The sequence below is a fragment of the Sminthopsis crassicaudata genome, chromosome 4 (genome assembly GCF_048593235.1).
Source record: "Sminthopsis crassicaudata isolate SCR6 chromosome 4, ASM4859323v1, whole genome shotgun sequence".
In the NCBI taxonomy this organism is placed as follows: domain Eukaryota; kingdom Metazoa; phylum Chordata; class Mammalia; order Dasyuromorphia; family Dasyuridae; genus Sminthopsis; species Sminthopsis crassicaudata.
The window spans coordinates 117,663,376-117,686,169 of NC_133620.1; the positions used below are offsets into that span (position 1 = coordinate 117,663,376).

At 36.4% G+C, this 22,794-nt stretch overlaps 1 long non-coding RNA gene across 2 annotated transcripts in view; it reads left to right on the top strand.

Annotated features, from left to right (window-relative positions):
* The first annotated feature begins 2,111 nt into the window (after positions 1-2,111).
* The window catches only part of LOC141565724 (uncharacterized), a 38,335-nt gene continuing 17,652 nt past the window's right edge, over positions 2,112-22,794 (top strand). Inside the window, exon 1 of one of the 2 annotated variants that reach the window (XR_012489104.1) lies at positions 2,112-2,370. This is a non-coding gene — a long non-coding RNA (uncharacterized LOC141565724). The remainder of the gene's footprint in view (positions 2,371-22,794) is intronic. The other variant, XR_012489103.1, reaches the window with a different exon arrangement.

Here is a 22,794-nt window from a genome sequence, read left to right on the forward strand (position 1 = left end):
AATATTATTGTTCTAAAAGAAAAGATCAGCACAATGATCTTAGAGCGGCCTGGAGAGACTTACATGAACTGATGCTAAATGAAATGAGCACAACCAAGAGATACATAGCAACAACAAGATTAAGTGATGATCAATTCTGATGGAAGTGACTCTTTCCAACAATGAGATGATTTGAGGTCAGTTCTAATGATCCTATGATGAAAACATTCATCTACACCCAGAGAGAGGACTGTGGGAACTCAGTGTGGATCACAACATAGCATTTTTACTTTTTTTGTTGTTGGTTTGCATTTTTTTCTTTCTCATTTTTTCCCTTTGTGATCTGATTTTTCTTGTGCAGCATGATAATTGTATAAATATGCATACATTTATTGGATTTAACATATATTTAACATGTTTAACATATATTGGATTACTTGCCATGGGGGGGAAGGAGGGGAAATTTTGGAACACAAGGTTTTGCAAGAGTCAATGTTGAAAAATTATCCATGCATATGTTTTGAAAACAAAAATCTTTAATTAAAAAAAAAGTCTATCATCTAGAGATTTCGTACACAAAGCTGATCCTTGAGTTACAAATTTTCCTTTAGGATTCTACTGTTATCTGCTCATATCTTGAAGGCATTTTTTTATCTATGTGTACCATACCTTCTAAATTATACTATTCTATTGCTTAAAGCTCTCCTGAAGCTGTCTAGTACTTTCACTTTGGGGTGATGATGGGGAAGGGATATGAAACACAAGATATATCCAAGGGTTAAATATATATTCTGACTGTACAGCCCTCATTTCCCCCACCTGCTCATGTTAAAAAAAAGAAACTGGTTTTCCCTCTAGGTAAAATACCTCTAAGCCAAGAGTTTTGAACCTTGCCACCAAATTTTACAAGAGAATATATCATCCTTTATCATTTTCTTCATTCTTCCCTACTGCAGTGAAATTTCTAGAAACACTCTTTCATTTGACTTGTCTCCTTCCTCTTCATTGTCTATTCAGCACTCATGATACAGGACCACTAACCTTAGGTCTTCTCCCAGGCTATGACATACTGCTTTCTCTCTCTCCTTTTCCCTTCTTCCTCTTCCCCTTTCTCCCTTGAATCACTGATTTATCCCCTTCCCAATCCACTCCACCCCCTGGGCTCTTGTCTCAAGAGACTGGAAATTCCTAGAAGACAGGAACTGGTTTTGGATCTCCAACACCTAATGGAGTACCAGGTATTTTAGTTATGTGTTTGAGAAATGGTTCTTGAATGGTTCCAGGTAGGACTGCAAACTTCCAGATTATAGATTCAATACTGGTACTCTTGACGAAAGAACTTTGGATTTTGAAGTCAATATTGGAGATTTTGGATGAGAAATTTCCTCCACCAAAGCCTAGTGGCATCTGCTGTTCAAAGTGACAGCCTAAAGAAGGTCCCTTGAAGAATGAAAAGTTTAGGTTCTTGGATTTAAGACCCGAAAGGGTCTGAGATGCTATATAATCTAAACCTTTAGCAGATAAGGTAGCAGAGCAAACTGAAGGTTCCTACAGAAAATCTTGGTCCAGAAATTTGCTACTGGTGGCAAGGGTATAATTTGAATGGGGAAGGTTGAAAAGAAGAAGGGAGGACTAATAGGGAGGGTGATCTTGATGGTCAAGGGAGACATAAAAAGTCAGTGTCATATGTTTTCCCTTTAATTGAGCTCCTTTGCATCTGGTAAGTGAGATTATAAGGAACTGTGATCCAAAGTCTAAAGGGAAGGAGGTAGAGGGCAATGGAAAGCCAGGGCTTGACTTACAAGGACGCATTTAGGAGGACGCATTTCTCCGCCTAGGTGTGAATGTCCGTTCATAAAGATTCTCAGGCTCCAGGCTTCAACTGGGTCCTGGTTAATTTGATGATAACTACCTCCGGGATTGGGTTCCTCAAAGGAGAAAGAAGAAAAAAAAAATTTTTTTCACTTTATTTTGCAGCTGAGAGCTAGGTAGACTCCTTCATTCCAGGTGATCTCATTTTTGTCCTTCCCACTTTCCTGCCCTTAGGCCACCGGCCAGTCAAGGGAGGGTTTTCTAAGGGTTTCTTGGCTCCTCCTGCTTGTGGGGACTTCGGAGGCTGGAGGATGGAGGAGCAGTAGCTATTGGGCCACCCAACTGACCGGGAGAGAGCAGGAAGCAGAGGCAGACACCGGGCTGAAGGGCTGGTCGCCAGCGCCCTCTCGCCATCCACTTCGGAGGTCTGTCCAGGAGCAGCCTGAGCAGCGAGCGTTCCTGGCCAGACGCGCCTTTTTGGAGGAAGACTGCAGCCGAGCTAGGAGCGGCTAACGGCGGCGGCAGCTTCCCGGGGGCGTGCTTGCGGTTCGGTCGCTGCTTGGTCATCTGCAGGGTAAGGTAGGGCCCGTGCTTCTCCTTCCGCCCGCCAGCCCCGCAGGTGGCCGGGGCTGCTGGACGCTGTGCCTGGCTGCTGCCGGGCGCCCGGATGGATGTCCAGGAGGAACGGGAGGGGGAGAGCGAAAGTGGCCGTGGCGCTTCGAGAGCCTGGGGGCGAGGAGGAGGGTAGTGAAAATGGAAAGGGATGGATGGGGAGAGCGGTGCGGGGGACCTGTCGGAAGGAGAGGGCCTCTAAGCTTTGGTAAGGTGATTGCACTTAGTGGCGTACCGAGATTACGGAAGGAGCGGAGCTGGGAAATGGAAACGCTGGGAGGATGGAGAAGGCCGAGGTGTAGCTTGGTGTAGGTAGGCGTGTTGAACGAGACAAGGTGGCGGTGGTGACAGCTGGCGTGAGAACGTTTCGGTTTAGACCCCCGGTCTAGGATGCGGCGCTTTCACCGCTGCGGCCAGCTTCCATTCCTGGTCAGGCAGCATCTTTTGCTTGGCTAGAGATCTGATAAAACCCCCTCTTTCCTCTCTGTTTCTGGGGCCGTCCCGCGAGCATCCCTCCGCTGCTCCTCTAGCAGCAGTAGCCTCCGCCCGGAAATGCCCGGCCTGCTTTCTCTCTCCACTGCCTTCTTCTTGGGACACTCCCCTCAAGTAACATTTCCCTACTCCACCAGCCACAGCCATACACGTTCTCAGCGATCCCGGCCAAGGCTGCTCAGATCAATTGCCACCAAAGGCACGGTCCGGGCAGCTCGCTCCTGCCTCCCTGAAACCTGGTCAAAGCAGAAACGACGGTCCACATTGTATTGGGCAGCACAGGCTCTGCAGTCTTGAACACATTGTTGACGGCCATCGGTCCCACCTTTCTGTAATTTCTCTGAGAAAAACTCCTAGCTAGAACTGCCCCTGCTAGGCTAATAGACCAATGGAGTTAAAGACCGAAAGAAATTTCATCTACATATATAGACCAAAATACTTCTATAGGGTGTTTGGAAAAGTAGGGAGAACGTGGAAATTTAAGGGGAGCCGCTTGATTATCAATTGGGAGGATGATTGGCCATTCAGAAGGTGGTGTCAAAATCCAATGGGATACCATTTGCACTTCGAAGAATCAACAGTAAGAAGATCCAGAAAAACAAGGGAAGAAGTATTATAGAAAGTAATTTACAGGGAGTTGAGCAAAAGCAGAAAAAGCAAGAGATACTGGGACTGCTGATAAGTCAGGTACAAAAACACAAAGGAAGTTAAAAGCTGTATCTTTTGCTATAAGGACCAGTCTTCGCTCCTGGAAGACAAAAATCAAGAAAGAAAGGGAAAAATCAGCAACAATAACAAAAAAATAGAATCCACAATCCTGGTAAGGAAGAAGTTGGTTGACTAAGTAAGCAAAAACAAAAACAAATCTTCCTATCTCCTCCCCCCACCTCCTAACTCCCTAAAATAGAAAATAAAAAAATCATGAAAAGGGAGAAAAGGGCAAATGAGGAAAAGAAAAGATGAAGGGAGGAGATGGAGGAAAGGGAAAGGAAAAGAAAGGAGTCCAAGAGCAAGAATTTGTTGGATAGGACTTCAAGTTGACCTAGAGAAGGAAAAGTTTCTTATAGAAAGGGCCCGATCCAGGAGATGTCTGTCATTGGGGCCTTGCCTCAATCCCTGAAATATTTCTGTTCCCCATCTCCAGGTAGTGGGCTGTAAAGGACAGAGATTTTTAGATTAGATAAAATGGAAAGTGAGTTTGAGAGAAAAGTCCCCTACTTAGCTTTTAAATCCCTTCACATTAAGCAATTTTCTACTATTCCAGTCTTCTCAGACCTTGTTCCTTTTCCTCTAATCTCCAGTATTGTGATACTGGCCTTGTTTCTGTTTCTTAAACAGGACACTCCAACTCCTTACTGTGCCTTTTCATTGGTTTGTTTCATGCCCCAAACTCTCTTCTTCTTCATCACCACTTCCCGGATTCGATGATTTTCTTCAAGACTCAACTTCAATATCAAATTTCTACAACAGGCCCTTCCTGGTCCCTCTATAGTTAGCATCTTCACTCTGATATGACTTCCCGTTTAATATCTTTTATTATAGATAGTTAATAGTTATATAATTGTTTCCATGTTTTGTCCCCCAATAAAATGTGAATTATTTGAAGTCAGGGAACCCATTTTTTCCTTTCTTTATATACCCAGAATTTTACTCAGTACTGGGCACAGAAAAAGTGAATGATAAAAGCTAATTGAGACATTAACTGCTAATCAACAACTTCCTCATCATATCCCTGACTACTAAGAAAGAGAGATGGCTAAATCACCCAATGGTTTCTTGGATCTAGTCTCCAGGAAGATTCATTCAATACATTTTTACTTCTTTTCTGAAGAAACAGCACAGGACCTCCTCCGCTTACAAGCCTGTTTTTTTTCAGGTATATTTAGGAGAATGACCATTCAAAAAGGGCTTGAGGAACCTAAGAGTGGTCCTGTAAGAGAGGGCTTTGCCTTCTATTAACACCAAGGAACTGAAATTGTAACTACATATCTATACTGAATATTTATTGACCTGGAAGAAAGAAGATTTTGTGAATGCTGTGATGGTAATTTGGAGTTCTTGAATGAAGGAAAGAGAGTTCTTATACATGAGTGAAAGAAGGGTATAACATGTCAAAAGTGGCTTCTAAAAGAAAAGAGAAGGATTCTTTTTCTTCTAAGTGAAAGCCCAGGGAGGAAGATGCTCTGGTTGGTGGGACTCCTAAGATTCAACTTTTCTGACCTTAACTTCAGGATAGTGGGGCAGGTTGTTCACAGGCAAGAGGCCAATAACCTCTTAATTACTAACAGGGGACCTTGATTCTATTTAAGAATCAGTGACTGTGACAGAAGTATAGTCATGTTTACGATAACCCCCATATGTGTTAATTCTGAGCAGGGTCAATGATTCATGTCACAAGTCCCACTGTGAACTACAGCTAGTGGGCATAACTTACCCCATGGACCAGAGGATTGGTCTTTCCCAAAGAGGAGAGAAAATACCTAGAGTTTCATTCTCTTCCATTTTTGGTCACAACTTGGGGGGAAGGAGGCAGGATGAGAGCACATTTGTGTTCAGTTTTTAATTTTTTGCTATTTTTTCAATTAAGACGTTTTATTTTTCTCAAAAACAAAAGCAAAATAGTATTTTTAAAAATTAACTTTATTTTGAAAATTCTAAAATGTAAACAGAAAAAAATGGGCATTTTGTATACATAACAGTACATAAAAGTAAGGAATGAGTTTTCATTTCGTGCTGCCTGATTTTACAAAAAGGATTTAATAAATTTAATGTTGCATTCAGTTTGCTTCTAACTATTCCCTCCTGCACATTTCCTTCTCTCATAACCATCCACTCTTTCTATCCCCCCTCTGTTAGTTCCTAGGTTGAATTGGAGGAATTTCTACTCTAAATTGTGTATGAGGAGGGAGTTCTTGGTCTCTGTGACTGCTTTTAGGGGTCCTCTGAATTGGCAAAGCGTCTAGAACGGCGAAGTTTTTTCTGCCTTTTTCTTTCTTTTTTTCTTTCTTTTTTGCTGTAATAATTATTATTCTCTGGTTCAGGAGAGTAATCCAGTACAGTGTCATAGTGACCATAACTAAGCCAGCTTAGCCAAATACTTTTCGTGTAGAAGCTCTCTGGATCAAAAGAGTGAATGGTGGTGGATACAATAGGATTTGCCAAACTGCCGCCTAGAGTTAAGTGAATAGAGATATTGAGCATGTGCCCCAGAGCCAGCATCTCTGGGTAGCCACCCCAAGTGTTATTCTGTGCGGCTTTGAAGAGAAATTCCTCCACATCACCTTCAATGAGGATGCTGAAGAGGTCAAGGTTTCTAGCCATGTAGTTGACTGTCTTTTCCCGAAGCTCCTGGTACTGGTCCTGGTGCCCATAGACTGCTTTGCTGACAGCTCTGTAAAGGCAGTTGCCATCAGGAATGATGTGAAAGCGGCACTTCTTTCTCTCCCGCAGGTAAACGTCTTGTTTCTCCATTTCCTCCAGTTTCAGCGATTTGCTTGAAGTCATTGTATTGGTGCTCCTACTTTTCAGGGGCTGATAGCTCATTTTCAGGATGGAAGAGTGGATGACTTGGTTAACGTGTAAGCAACCCTGATCTTGGCCCCGGAAGCTTGCTTTCCAAAACGTATTGCCTACCCAAGGAGAGTTTGGGGACTGGAATACAGGCACCTGCACAGGCAGTCAGGGCAATCACCAAGATTCACTGTTCGCCTGCTATGATAGATGTTTCTCTTGGTCCACTTCTCCTGGAAATGCTGCTGTTCTTGCTATTGCTCTTGCTTTTATTTCATGAAAAGACAAAACAGATTTAAAATTTTAAATATTATTTAAACTCTCAGAGAGAAGAAAAAATCCCACAGAATTATCCCAAATTATGACATCTTATTATGGTAATTAGCTGGTTGTGAAAAGAGGAATATAGTGACTCCCAAAATGCATTTTTGTTTCTTCCTCTTCAGCTTTAGGAAGTTTATTTTGGAAGGAAAGTTCTGAGTCAATACAAGTGCTCTGAGCCCAAGTTAGGGAAGCCTCCCAACACTTTAGGCAAAGGTTGGACTTTCTGTTTAAGGATATCTTTATATTAATCTCTAATTAGCCTTTGTAGTTGAGGCAAAATTCAGGTTACTGGAAATATTTGGAAATCAAAATGGTAGATTTCCACCCGAATATTTGTCACTAAGTAGACAATAATAATAAGTAGAGGAAATTGGGAAAAGAGATGGTCTTTTCTTTACCTTAGTCTGAGAGCTCCAATCTGGGATACCCCTAGAGTCAGCCACTTGCTCTCTTCCAGATGTCCCTTTACTGCCACAGGTCAGGAAGTTTACTGTAGTTCTCTTCTTTGCTCCATCCTCTGGTCTGTTTTTTCCTGGCTTCTCTCTTTCCCTTTAATGTAATGGTCCTGTCGTCTCTAAGTTATAATCCTTCTCTAGGAGTCCCTCTTCTCTTTTCTGTAAAATCTTTTCCTCTGTGCTGTCTAAACTCAATCCCACGCTCCTCTCCAGGCTCAGTGTTGCTTCTTTTATCCTCCAAGAGAATGGGCATATGAGAACGCAATGGGGCCTGGGTAAATGCTTCGACCAATGAAATTGCTCCTCTTAAAGGTGCAAACTTCTTTTAAACTTGTAAACTATACCTCAGAATTCCAAAGGTGTAAACTCCCTTTAAAGCCCCCCCCCCAACCAAAGGTGTGAATTCTGAGCTAGAGAATTGTTTAGAAAAGCTGAGTTCTCACCTTGTAATCCAAACACTTTAATATTTGAATCCCTGAGGTGTGAACTCCTGCAGGTGGCTTTTGATTTGAATGGAGTTCACACCTTCACTACCATTGAGCATTGAGTGGCTTGCTCTGCTTGATTCCCCCTCCTGGCCTTGGAAGCCTGCTCTCCAAGATCAGCTGCTTACCCCAGGTCCCTGGAAAGACTGTATAATTCAATCATAAAATATATTCAACTAATCAAATCACCCATTCCTTCCCTATTATAATAGGGTCTGTTTTTCTCAGCTCTTGGATTATTGTGACTTTCTGATATACTTCCCACTTATTCATCTCTACGGGTTAACATAAGCAGTCAATGTCCATTTGCTGATTATTTACCCAACATCTCTGGTGGCCTGTTTTCCTCAGTCTCTAAAACTCTAAAATTGCCTTTTTGCTCAGTGCAGAGGAGTAAGTGGAGAAAAGATCACAAAGATAATCTTGTTAGAGATAAGTACATTCTCTCTGTGGACAGGTTGCCTATTTCTTGACTTTTCAATATGCAAATAATCACTAAAGCTTCACACTTTTTAAAGTTGAGAAACTAGAAACTTAAACATGAAGGAGTTCACACTTTAGACTGTAAAAATTCAATGACAAGAGAATTTATCCTTAAATTTCATTCTCTTGCTATCTAACAACCTGTAGATTTGCCACAATTTGAAATGGCCACATCCTTTTAAATCCTTTCAAGGAACACTTTGATGATTACACCATCCTTGATTTACAATTCTTTTCTGCAATGAATATGGCTGTTATAATTTTGTAAAGTTTTAAATTCAATTTCATTTTGGTTTTGGCTCTGAATTCTTTCCCACCTCCCTTTCAACCTGAGAAAGAAAAATCCATCACAAATATCTTGTTACATGAAAAAAATTCCTGCACTCTTTAAAAATGTACTCTGAGTCCATCCTATTTTTTACCTGTAGGCACAGAGCATGTTTTATCATGAATCCTCTTTGAAACCATGATTGGTTGTAATATTAATATTAATTTCAAAATTGTTTGTCTTTACATATTGTTGCTGTACAAATTATAGTATTGTATCCTGGTTCATTCAGCTCACTTTGCTTTGTTTCTATTGATACAATTCTTCCCAAGTTTCTCTGAGACCATTCTATTGATCATTTCTCATAGCACATTCATATGCCACAATTTGTCCAGCTGTTCCCTAGTAATGGGCACTGTGCCCTTCCTACCACAACCAATTTTCTAATCTTTTCTACCTTAAAAAACTGCTATGCATATTTTTGTATGTGTGATTCTTTTTCCTCTTTCTTTGATCTCCATGGGAAAGAATTAATACTGTTATTACTTGATCACAGCATAGACACCATTTTTGTCATTTTTCCAAATTGTTTTCCAAAATAGTTGAACAAATTTAAAACAGGGTATTAAAAAACTTTTTTAACCTACAGCTTCTCCAGCATTTGTCATTTTCCATTTTTTAATTTAGTATTTTATTTTTCCCAGCTATATATAAAAACAATTTTGACATTCAGTTTTGAAACCTTGAATTCCAGATTTTCATCCCCAGTGCCTTGCCCCTTGCCATCTTCCCCTCCTCCCCCCGGGATCCAAGCAACTTGATTTAAGTTATGCAAGTATAGTCATGCAAAAAATTTTCATAATAGTCATGTTATGAAAAGTATCATGAAAAATAAGTCAACAGTTTGGTAAAGACACACACACACACACACACACACACACACACACACACACACACACACACACACAAACTACCTTAAAAAACAATAGGCCAAATTGTAAAGGAAGTACATAAAAGCCAGTAAAGAGAAGAATGTCTTAAAAAGTAGAATTGGCCAAATGGAGAGGTACACAGATTCACTGAAGAAAAAACTTCAAGAAAAAGTTTTAAAAGTATATTTCAATCTATATTCAGATACCATCAGTCCTTCCTCTGAGTATGGATAGCATTTTTCACCTTTAAGTTCAAGACTTGTTTTGGGTTATTGTATTGCTGAGAGTAGTTATATTATTCACAGCTGATCATCTTACAGTATTGCTATTAATTTTATACACAATACATTTCACTTTGCATCAGCTCATGGAAGTCTTTCCAGGCTCTTCTGAGATCATCCAAGTTATCATTTCTTATAGCACATAGTATTCTTTTACTACAATTTGTTTAGCTATTCTTCAGTTGATAGGCACCCCCTCAATTTTCACTTCTTTGCCCCCTAAAAAGAGTTTCTATAAATATTTGTTTGCACATATTGGTCCTTTTCCTTTTTAAAAAATCTCTTTTGAGATACAGACCTAGTATTAGTATTGCTAAGTGAATTGATTTTAGAACCCTTGGGCCTAGTTCCATGTTGCTCTAAAAAATGGTTGAATGAATTCACATTGCCACCATTAATTTTCCCATATCCATTTTCCTTTTTTGTCCTCTTAGTCAATTAGTCAATAGATGGTAATTCTTCAGAATTGTTTTAATTTGAATTTTTAAAAAATCAGTACTGAATTAACAGGCTGATTTTAGAAAGTCCTGCAAAGATTCACATGAACTGATGCTGAGTGAGGCAAGCAAAACCAGGAAAACTGAACACAGCAACAGCAAGATTGTGCAATGATCAACCATGATAGACTTGATTTTTTCTCATCAGTTCAGTGGTCCAAGGCCATCCTAATAAGCTTTGTGATGGAAAATACCATCCAGAAAGAGAATTATGGAGACTGAATATAGAACAACACATACTGTTTTCAACTTTTTATTTTTACTTGTGCTTTTTCCCTTTTGTTCTGATTTTTCACTTCCAATATAATACATATAGAAATATATGAAAAATGGACGCATATAACAAAAAATATTTTTACAACTAACTGGAGAAAATAAAAATAATTTTTAAAATAGTGAGAGCATTTTGGCTATAGTTATGTCTACTTCATCTAAAAATTATTTATATCTTTTGATCATTTTATCTATTGGAGAATGACTTATTTTTATAAACTTAACTCAGTTCTCTATATGTTTGACAAGTGCTAAATGTTCTATTGAGCTCAGGTTTGAGCACAGATTGCGCTCCACTCTCACTCTGGTGCTGCAGACCTTTCTGGCCGATTTTCTAAATTAAGGTCTTAGGCTGGAAAATTGTTTCATTCCATTTTATGGGTTCTGCTGCTCTAGAATTTGTTTAGAGTCACCATCTTTATCATTTTCCATTTTTGTCAACTTTGTCAATAAGATGATTTTTGTGAGGTAATAACTCAGAGTTGTTTTAATATGTATCCTCTAATTGTTAATGCTTTAGAACATTTTTTAAATGTTACTTATAGCTGACATTTTTTCCTCTGAAAACTGCTTATTCATATCCTTTGAGGATTCATCCATTGAAGAATGGATTTTAATCTTATAAATTTGACTCAGTTTCCTTTATATCTTAGTTCAAAGAAAGTTGCTAGAAGAATTTTATCCTTTTACCCAGTTTCCCAGTGAGGATTCTAGCACCCAGAAACAGAAAGAGAAGTAAGGCAGAACACCAAGGCAGAAAGTAACATAAGAAAAAGAGATCGCAGGGGATCCTTGAATTAGTGTGGAGTGCAGGAATGAGTACTCTCTGGCAGCTTTATTTCACTCAATTTTCTTCTAGTGAAACTGACAATCTAACTGGAAATGATAAATATTTGTAAAACTATGAATCATCTGGGCTAACAGAACAGGAAAAAGAACACTAAAATTATCCCATGTTTAAAAAGAAATTAAACAGACCATAAATGAAAAAGCCTTTTTAAAAAATTCCAGGACAGATACATTTATAAATAGATTCTATTAAAAATCTAAAAAAAATAACTAATTCCATTAAAATATAAAACTGTTTGAAAAAAATAGGAAAACAGGCCTACAAAATTCCTTCTATTACATAAATATGATCTTAATACAAACCAGGGACAGCTAAACAGAAAGAAAACTATAGACCAATTTCTTTCATTAAAATTAATGAAAAAAATTTTAAATAAAATACTAATAAAGATTACAGCAATATATCACAAATATCATGTACCATAACAATGCTGGATTTATATTGGAAGGCAAAGTTGGCTCAATATTACTAATACAATAAATATAATTGACCCTATTAATAACAAGAACACAAAATATAATTATTTCAGTAGATACAGAAAAATATCCTAGGAAAATGCAACTCCCATTCCTGTTAAAAACATGAGAAACCTAGGAATAAACAGCTTTCTTTAAAATAATAAATATATGTATCAAAAACCAAGACTGGCATTATCTGCAATAAAGGCAATCTTCCTAAATCAAGAGGGAAGCAAGGATATCTATTATCACTAAATAATATTGTCCTAAATAATATTGTCCTAAAAATGCTAACTAAGGCAATAAATAAGAAAAAATAAATAAAGAAAAAAAATAAGCAAAATGGAAACAGAATTATCACTTCTTGTAGATGACATAATAGTCTATTTAGGTAATCCTAGAGAACTAACCAAATAACAAAAAGACAACTGATTGAAACCATTAATAACTTCAACAAATTAGCAGGTTATAAAATAAACTCATACAAATCATCTGCATTTCTTTATCTCATCAAGAAAATCCAGCAGGAAGAGAAAAAAGAGAAATTACATTTAAAATAACTGTAGACAGTAAAAAATACTCAAGAGTACACGTGCACACACAGAGAGACTATATAAACACAATTACAAAACACTCTTTATACCAATAAAAATAGATATAAATATTAGTTCTTATAGATAAGCCAAGCCAATAATAAAAATGACAACACTAAATTAATTTATGTATCCAGTGTCATGCCAAAACAGACTACTGAGAGACTATATTATATAGAGGAGGGCTTCTTAAACTTTTTCCACCTAGGACCCCTTTTCCATCCAAGGAATTTTTATATGACCCAGGGTATATAGGAATATAAAGTAGGTATGCAAATCAAACATTTATTAATAATAAGTCATAATTTTATGAACCCCCCACATTCAATTACACAACCCTGTATGGGGCTGTGACCCACAATTTAAAAAGATTTGAGATAGAACTAGAAAAAAATAATTTATTTAAAGGAACAGAAGTTCAAGAATGTCAAAGGATTCAAATTTTTTAATGGAAATGAAGAGGTTCTAGTGGTATCGGATTTCAAACTATAGGCCAAAGTCATATAAAGTAAGATATAGGTTGATAAGTGGAACAGGTTAGTTACATAATATACATAAGCAAATGAGCACAATAATCCAGTGGTTTGACAAACCCTAAAATTCTAACTGCTGGGGCAAGACCTCACTATTTGACAAAATCTGTTGGAAAAACTATAAAATAAACTAACTCTGTAAAAACTAATGTAAAAGCAGTCTGACAGAAACTAAAGATAGAGCAACAATTTCACATAGTATACCAAGATGAGCTCCAAATAGGCCTACAAATTAGACATTATGTTTGATACTTTTAAGTAAATAAGAGAGCACTGAAGGAAAAAAACTGTGGGATCTATGGATAGATCATGAATTAAACAAGGTCATTTTAAAGAGATTTAAAGGTGATAAGATGGATAATTTTGATTCCACAAAACTAAAATTTTCTGAACAATCAAAACCAATGCAGGTAGAAATAAAAGAAAAACAGGAAATTGGGGGAAATCTATGCAGAAAGTTTCTCTGATAAAAGGCTCATTTCTAAAATATGTAGGGGAATTGATTCACACTTATAAGAATAAGATCTATTCCTCAATTGATAATTGATCAAAGAACATGAATAAGTAATGTTCAGGGAAAGAAATCCAAATTATCAATAAATAGTCATGTGGGAAAAAATGCTCTAAAGCATGAATAATTAGAAAAAATAGAATCAAAACAATTATGATGTACTATCTCATACACAACACATTGACAAATTTGACCAAAAAAAAAAGAAATAGAATAACAAATGTTGGAGGGGTTGAGGAAAACAGGTATTTTAATGCATTATTGATATATTAGCTGGTCCAGCTATTTTGGAACTGTGTCCATAAAATGAACTCTGTGTAACTCTTCCCCCAGCAATATCACTACCAAAAAGATTAAAGAGGAAAAGGACTTATATATTAAAAATATTTATAGCAGCTCTTTTTGTTGTAGCAAAAACCTGGAAACTGAGAGGATGCACACATCAATTGGGATACAACTGATCCGAACACTTTATGGTATATGAATGTAATGGAATACTATTATGCTGTATGAAATTATGAAGAGAAAAAAGCTTGTATGGGAAGATTTGTATGAATTGATATAAAGTAGGATGAGAACCATAAGAATAATTTCTACATTGTAGAAAACTTTCTAATATTGTAGAAACATCTTCAATAATTGTAAAGATAATCAACTCTGAAAGACTTAGGAAGTCTCATCAGCATAATGATCAATTACAATTCCATGGACTCATGATGAAAGATGCTATCTACTTCAAGATAGAGAAATGATGGATTCAAAGCACAGATTGAATTCCATTTTTTCTTCTTTTCCTTCCTTTCTTTTCCATTCCATTTTTTTTCCTTTCCTTTCCTTTCCTTTCCTTTTACTTCCCTTCCATTAACATTGAGTTTCTTAAAAAGGTAATATTTATGTCTTGGAAGGAATGTCCAAGGCCCCTTTATTTTTCTAATTTTTTTAAAAGCAGTTTATGTAGGACTGGAATTCTTTTTAAATTTTTGGTAGAATCTTCTTATAAATCCATCTGTTCTTGGGTTTCTTTTTTTCTTTGAGAATTCATTTATGACTTGTTCAATTTATCTTTTATAAGAGGTTCATTTCAATAATTTATTTTCTATTCTTTTAATCTGGGGAATTTATATTTTTGGAAATATTCATTTCTTTTAGATTATCAGTTTTATTGGCATATATTTGGGCAAAATAATTCCTAATAATTTCTTTTTCATTGTTTTTGAATTTGTCTTTTTCATTTTTGATACTGGTAGTTTGGTTTTTAAAAATTAAATTAGCTAATGATGTGTGTTTCTATTGTGATTTTTAAAATTGTCATTAGTTTAATTTATCAATTCAGTTTTCTTTACTTTCCATTTTGTTCATCTGTTCTTTGATTTCAGGATTTCTATTTTGGTGTTTAATTGCAGGGTTATATTTAGTTGGTTTTCTAGATTATTTTTTAGTTGCATGCCCAATTGATTGATCTTTTCTTTCTCATTTATTCATGAAAGTATTTAGAGATGTAAATTTTCCCCTAAACACTGTTTTAGTTAAATTCTCCAAATTTAAGTATATTATCACATTGTTGTCATGATCTTTAATGAAATTATTGTTTATCATCTGACCTTTCATTCTTTAGAATTAATAAATTTCCTTAGTCTTCCTTGGATCAGTGACTTGCGACTGAGTAGCTACCAAATGACACCCATTCCACTATACTCTTTTAGTTCAGTGATCCCCTGAGACCTCTTTCTGCTCTAGTATTTTCTACTTCAATGCTCAGCACCTAGGTGCTATAATGATCCTTAGACATTGCTCTCACTATCTGCAAATCTCTGTCTTTTCTTTACAAGGTACCCTAGACTAGAAAAATGTGACTTTTCTTTGATTACATGGTCAGAATTTGACCTAATTTGTACTAATTTTGGCCTGACAATGAATGCAAGGAAACAGAGACTCTCTACCAGCCAGAAGTGTACTATCCATACATGGAACTTTTGGCTATAGCAAACTGGAAATTTTTGAATACTATGGACAAGTTAACATGCCTTAGCAATATATTTTCCAAAAAAATGTACACATACATGATAAGATGGTTGCATGCATTTCCAGAGCTACCTCATTGTTTGGATGGTACCAAGACAGAAGTGTGGGAAAGTAGATATGTTAGATTGCCTTTCAAATGTCTACAGAACTATGTGCTAGTGTTATTGTAGTATGTCTATGAAAACTAGCTAGGATTTGGGGATATAGCTCCAAATTGCTTTCCAGAAGAGCTGGATCAACTCATAGTTTCAACAATAGAGCATCAACATATCTTTCTGTCTCCCCCAATACCTATGATTTTCCTTTTCTATAATCTTTACCAATCTGATGTGTGAACATAGTTATTTTAATTTGCAATTAATGATTAGTAGTTTGGGAAATTTTTTTCACATATCTGTCGATAGGTTGTATTTCTTCTTTTGAGAACTCCCAGTTCATGTTCTTAATATATTTATTTATTAGGAAATGGTTGTAATTCTTATGTATTTAGATAAGATCCTTAGATATCTTGTATATTTCAACTTTATCAGAAAAACTCAGTGCAAATATTTTCCCCAGTAATTTGCATCAGATTTTATATCCATTGATTTTGCCCAAAATCTCTTCAATTTTGTTTAATCAAAATTGTTCATCTTATCTTCAATGATTTGTTTGGTTACAAATTTTCTCCCAATCCATGGTTTGAAAATTATTTCATTTCCTGCTCCTATAATTTGTTTATGATATAGTCTTTTATATTTAAGACATGTATTCACTTGAAACTTATTTTATTATGTGATGTGAATATTGATCTAAATCTAATTTCTGACAGATTGCCTTCCAGTTTTCTTGGAAGTTTTTGTGGTGTGGTATTCAAAACCTTACTCCAGTTACTGGCATTTGGATTTATAGAACCCTTGCTACCATATCTTTTAGCTTTCTATGCTATCCACCTCATCTGTTACACTAATCATCTTTTCAATTTCTTAACCAGGATCAAGGTAGAGTTTTTTAGGGGAGGAGAGGTTGGGGGAAGGCAGGGTGTTTATTATTACGTTTTTGTAGTATAGTTTGAAACTTGGTATTGCTAGATCTCTTTCCCACTTTTCTTTCCCATTATTTCTATTGATATGACTGAACTTTGGTTCTTCCAAATGAATTTTTGTGTCTTCTTCCTCCCATTAACATGGCATCATGAAGCTAGATTGGTTACCCAGGTGCTAGGCTAGGTTTGATGCTTATTGGTGTTTCTGGGCAGGCCAGACAGCTGATTTCCCAAGGCTGTTCTTCACTGGGTTGTCTATACTAGTATCCAGTTACCTCTGCTTCCAACTCTGATAGTATGTAAGTCATTAACCTTCTTCTGAGATACTATTGTGCACTTTCAGAAAATGTAGGTTCCTTTATCCTAGGTAATGACTGATAGTGGCTAAAATGGCACAGATCCCCTATACTAATAGTGTTTTCCCTCCAAGATGATATCCCATTTATACTATGTAGTTACACAGTTGTTTCCATTGTTGTCTCCCCTCTTAGAATATGAACACTTTACCTTTCTGTGTCTCCCAGCACTTAGTACAATGCCTGACACAGATCAAGGACTTGTTGAGAGATTCATTGACCGTTAATTATCAGCATTTTATCACAATACCTCTGCTGAGAAAGAGGGAGGGCTCTTCTATCCAGTGATTTCTTGGATCCATCCTCCAGGAAGATTCACCCAATAAGTTTGGACTTCTTTTGGATAAAGCTTCTTTCTTGCCTTTCCTTGGTATTTCTATAATGCAGTGTCTCCATCTCCTCATATTTCTCATATTTTCCCCTTCTCTCTACTCACTGCTTACTACTACCCTTCTTCAGACATTCATGACCTCTCACCTGCTTCCAATTGATCCCTTCTCCCATCAATCTTCCACACAGCTACCAAATTAATATTCTTAAGACACAGCAGTTCCAGTAGGTCACCTTGGTGACTTTATTGGTTCTATATCCAAATTCATAATCTTTTTTCTATGACCCCCTAGGACCATTTAGTGAAGCCTATATACCAGAATACAGTTTTTAAAGACATAAAATAAAAACAGATAAGATTGTAAGAGAAACCAATTGTATTGAAAAATAGTTGTCCAGATATTAACAAAACAAATTCACAGACCTTCAGGTTAAGAACTCTTAGAAGAAATGCATACTTTACCCTGAAATTCATTCCCAGCTACTTTTTCAAATTTATTACTCTCCTTTATTCATTCTTCTCAGAATAACAACATTGCTGCTGCTCTGTCCTCCAAATCAGAAGAGCGAGTGTATATGTGTGTGTGTGTGTGTGTGTGTGTGTGTGTGTGTGTGTGTGTGTGTGTGTGTGTTTGAAGTTTGGCTTTAATTAAAACAATAAAAATATTCATCCACAGACCAAAAGAGTTATGTTTTGAGAGGATCATTATCAAGTTTGGCTTAAAAGTTGTGAGTTTTTCAGTCATAAAAGCTTACTAAATCAGAGATTCAGCATCAGAAATATCCATTGAATATCTATTGAATGCTCTTGAAGGGAAAGAATTCTATTTTATCTTTTTTTGTACCCTTAGAGCTTTGCACAATGCCTGGTATGTAGTAGGTGCTTAATAATTTTTATTGAATTGAATTGTATTATTTATTAAATATTATGGTAGATAGGTAGTGCAGTAAATAGATCACAAGACTTGAACTCAGGAAGACCTGAATTCAAATATTTCTCAGAGTCTTTCTAGTTATATGGTAAATCACTTAACCAGCTTTTCTCACCTATAAAATGGGGATAATAATGGCATTTATCTCTCAAGGTTGTTGTGAGGATAAAATGAGGTTACATTAATAAAATACTTAGCAAACTTTAAAGTGTTACATAAAAACCAGCTATGACTAAAATGAGCCATAGAAACCTATGATCTCTTCCCTTAAAAGTTTCTGTTACTACACCAAGGTTCTGTTGAATTCTTTTGAAATCATGGAGGAAAATTCTATCATGATGAAATATTTCCCTAAAAATATTTTTAATGTTTGAATGAACTAATCCTTTCATGAAGCATTTTGAGAAATAATAGAAAAAACAAAAGCCAAGAAAAATCGTGTTGAGACTTCAATGCTTTTGATTACCAAGGCTTACTGAATGTAATTTATTTCCATGAAAAGACCATTGTCCAAAAGAAGATTGGATGGATGGAAGCCCCAGCTGTAGTCTATTAGGTCTTATGGTCTAAAAGGAGGTGGAAATTTCTACTTGTTTAAAAGCCATTTCTCACATTACAGTAATCAAAGCTGTGGGAAAAAACAGAGAGCAGATTGTGTTTCATTCTTACTGTATTTAGGGAGCATGCTGAGCATATGTGATTAGTGCATGATGCTAGACTCCACTCAAGGCTTTGAATGTGTCCTTAGGGTATCCACTGGCCTGGCAGTTGAAGTCTTCCATCTGTAGGTATCTTATTTTGACACTGAGGTCTCTAGGCTCCAGTGGATTGTTTTGACGTTACTAATAAGTTGAAATTGAATCTAACAGAAAAATACCACAACAGCTGGGACCTATGAAGCCAAATTTGGGTTACTTTCTTTTCTTTTTCTTTCTTTAAAAAAAAAATCCATTTTTACTGATATTTTCTGTTTCTTACAACACACATTACATAGTATCCCATATATTTCTCCTTTCTCTCCTCAAAAGTCATCTCTTATGACAGTATTTTTTAAAGAGTGGGAAAAAGTCAGGAAAATTGATCAATACATTGAAAAGGTTCAAAAATGTATGCAATATTTAACACCTGTGAATTTCCCACCTCTCCAAAGGGGTAAGTTAAGGGTGTCTGCTTGCATATCTTCATTCAAGTCCCACTTAAACTTTTATTTTTTTTATTTTCTGGTGTCCTATTGCTCTTTCCATTTATATTGTTGTGGTTATTATATTCTCTTGGATCTGCTTGCTTCACTCTGTATCAGGTCATATACATCTTTCCATGCTTCTCTATATTCACCACACATAATTTCTTACTGCACAGCAATATTCCATTACATTCATGTACAACAATTTGTACATTCCTTAGTTGATGAGCATCTACTTTGTTTCCAATTCTTAGCTATCATAAAAAGTGCTGCTATATATATTATGTAGGGACTTTTTTCTTATCAATGGTTTTCTTGGAATATAAGCCCAATTATAGAATCTCTGGTTCAAAGGCTATGGACATTTTAGTCACTTTATTTGCATAATTCCACATTGCTTTCCAAAATGATTGTTTTATTTCATGCTCCACCAACAATATATTAGTGTCAGACCACTTACTTTTCATTATTTTATGAAGAATAACCAATTCACTCAAGAAACAAAATGAAACCTTGTTTGAGTTATTGTGGATGAGTTTTTCTAAGAGTTCTAAAGTGGAAATGACTGGCACTAATTTCTAAAATTCTGCAATAAACCAAACAAAAACCAGATTTCCTCTTAGAAGAGATATCTATAGGAAGAATTCCTCAAATTTTTGTATTATGGACTTTTCTCATCTTCATTTCTTAAGATCTTTAGCTGTCTTCAATGATTAGCTCATATTTCACGTCAGATATATTTTCTGATACTCCAATTTTTTTGGAGTCTCTCCCATATTTTCCTTACTTCTCTTTTTATATGTTGCAGTCTTGCATTGAAATGTAAACTCCTGATCACAAAATAGAAGATTTTGATTACATCAAACTAAAAAGTTTCTGTACAAACAATACTAATGCAAACAAGATTAGAAGGGAAGTAACAAATTGGGAAAATATTTTTAAAAGGAAAGGTTCTGACAAAGGTCTCATTTCCAAAATATATAGAGAACTGACCCTGATTTATAGGAAACCAAACCATTCTCCAATTGATAAATGATCAAGGGATATGAACAGACAATTCTCAGATGATGAAATTGAAACTATTTCCATTCATATGAAAGAATGTTCCAAATCACTACTGATCAGAGAAATGCAAATTAAGACAACTCTGAGATATCACTACACACCTGTCAGATTGGCTAAAATGACAGGAACAAATAATGATGAATGTTGGAGGGGATGTGGGAAAACTGGGACACTGATACATTGTTGGTGGAGTTGTGAAAGAATCCAGCCATTCTGGAGAGCAATTTGGAACTATGCCCAAAAAGTTGTCAAACTGTGCATACCCTTTGACCCAGCATTGCTGTTATTGGGATTATGTCCCAAAGAAATACTAAAGAGTGGAAAGGGACCTGTATGTGCCAAAATGTTTGTGGCAGCTCTTTTTGTTGTAGCTAGAAACTGGAAGTTGAATGGATGTCCATCAATTGGAGAATGGGTGGGTAAATTGTGGTATATGAAGGTTATGGAATATTATTGCTCTGTAAGAAATGACCAGCAGGAGGAATACAGAGAGGCTTGGAGAGACTTACATCAACTGATGCTGAGTGAAATGAGCAGAACCAGAAGATCACTATACACTTCAACAACAATACTGTATGAGGATGTATTCTGATGGAAGTGGAAATCTTCAACATAAAGAAGATCCAACTCACTTCCAGTTAATCAATGATGGACAGAAACAACTACACCCAGAGAAGGAACACTGGGAAGTGAATGTAAATTGTTAGCATTACTGTCTATCTACCTAGGTTACTTACACCTTCGGAATCTAATACTTAATGTGCAACAAGAAAATGGTATTTACACACATATATTGTATCTAGGTTATATTGTAACACATGTAAAATGTATGGGATTACCTGTCATCGGGGGGGGGGGGAGGGAGTGGAGGGAGGGAGGGGATAATTTGGAAAAATGAATTAAAAAAAAAATAAAAAATAAAAAAAAAAGAAATGTAAACTCCTTGATCTGCAAATTCTAGGTAGCTTCCTAATTACAAAGGTTGCTAATTTTCAATTAAAATTTGTAAAACTGTGTGCTAAAGAGCTAAAGAATGTGGCACTATCCTTATGTCTCTCAATTATAGAGTCTTTTCTCACTTCCTCTGAGAAAAGGAAAGAGATATAATGACTGGTTTCTGCAGCATAGCTAGTAACATAGAGGTGGCCAGCATCACCTGCATGGATAATCTTTTTAGTCACACTTACGGCTAACTCATCTGCTCTTACAGGGTTTGTACCAGGCTGGCTAATCCATCCAAGGGAAGGAAGAGAAAAAGAAATAGCTGCTCCATTATATTTTCATTCACTGTTAAGATGCTCAGTGTCTCCCTTCTTCCTATTCTGGAGAATTCTCCCTTCAAAATATAAATCTGTAGAATTAAAAAAAAATTTTTTTGATGTTATACTTTATCATTGTTCATCCCATTCTGGTGTGTTCTACATGAAGGGTATAACAACATCCTATTCCCATGCACAGTTTTTAATCTCATTCCTCTCCCTCCTAGATAATTTCTAAATGCATTGTAGCTTACTTAAATTCTCTGTGCCATATTCACTTTACACATAGGTCATTCCTATCTCCCACCATTTTGGAAACAACAGTAAAATTGAATGGTTATAATTTCACAGGAGATATTTTTAAGAGCAAAAACTTAAGAGAACAATATCTTGTTTGGCTCCCCATTTTCCCTTTGGTGTTCTCACCTCCCTTTGGTGTTCTCACCTTTCCTGAGAAGTCAAGGAGGGGGTGACCACCTGTGTTATACTTGAAATAAAGATACTTACAACAAAGTATTAACTCAGTGGAACTAATGATACAATGGTTATCTAGTTCACTTATATACTTAGTAGTACTTAGTATGGTGATGTAATGGTTCTCTAATTCACACATAATCAGTATGCTGTAAGGATGTAATTACAATAAGGTATATATAAGGACTAAGAAGGAATGGAAGATAAGCATTCTATCTTTGACCAGCCTTGCGGTGGTTTTCATATCTTTTGCATTAAGATCAAGACTGGGCCAGAATAAAGAATCTAGACTCTATTTTTGACCATTTTCATGGTGTCTGTCCTGCTGAGACCAAAACAAAAGAAAGGGGGAGATGTAGAGGGACACAGATAGTGAGGGAACTCCAGGTGAGGTATAAGCCCCTTCAGCCCAGAGGAAACCTGCTATCTGGGTCCTCTATGGATGAAATCTTACAGGTTTAGTCAACAAGGTTATTTTCCCAATCCTATGGAATTGTAAGCTGTCTGAGAGAAAATTATATATCATTTTTCATTTTTGTATCCCAACATCTAAAAAGTAAGAGGAAGGAAATCTCTACTCCTCATTTTACAGGTGGAAAAACTGAGGCTCACAATTGTTTGTGATCACACAGCTAGTGTCAGAAGCAGATTCAAATATAGGTCTTCTTGACCTACATTCCAGTACCTGATCCACTCTATCAGACTTCCTGGACTTGCTACTTTTTGGGGAACATCAGTAAGTAGCCAGAAGGCAAGTGAATATTTTTTACTGGTGTGGAAGCTGAGCTTGGTCCAGTGAAA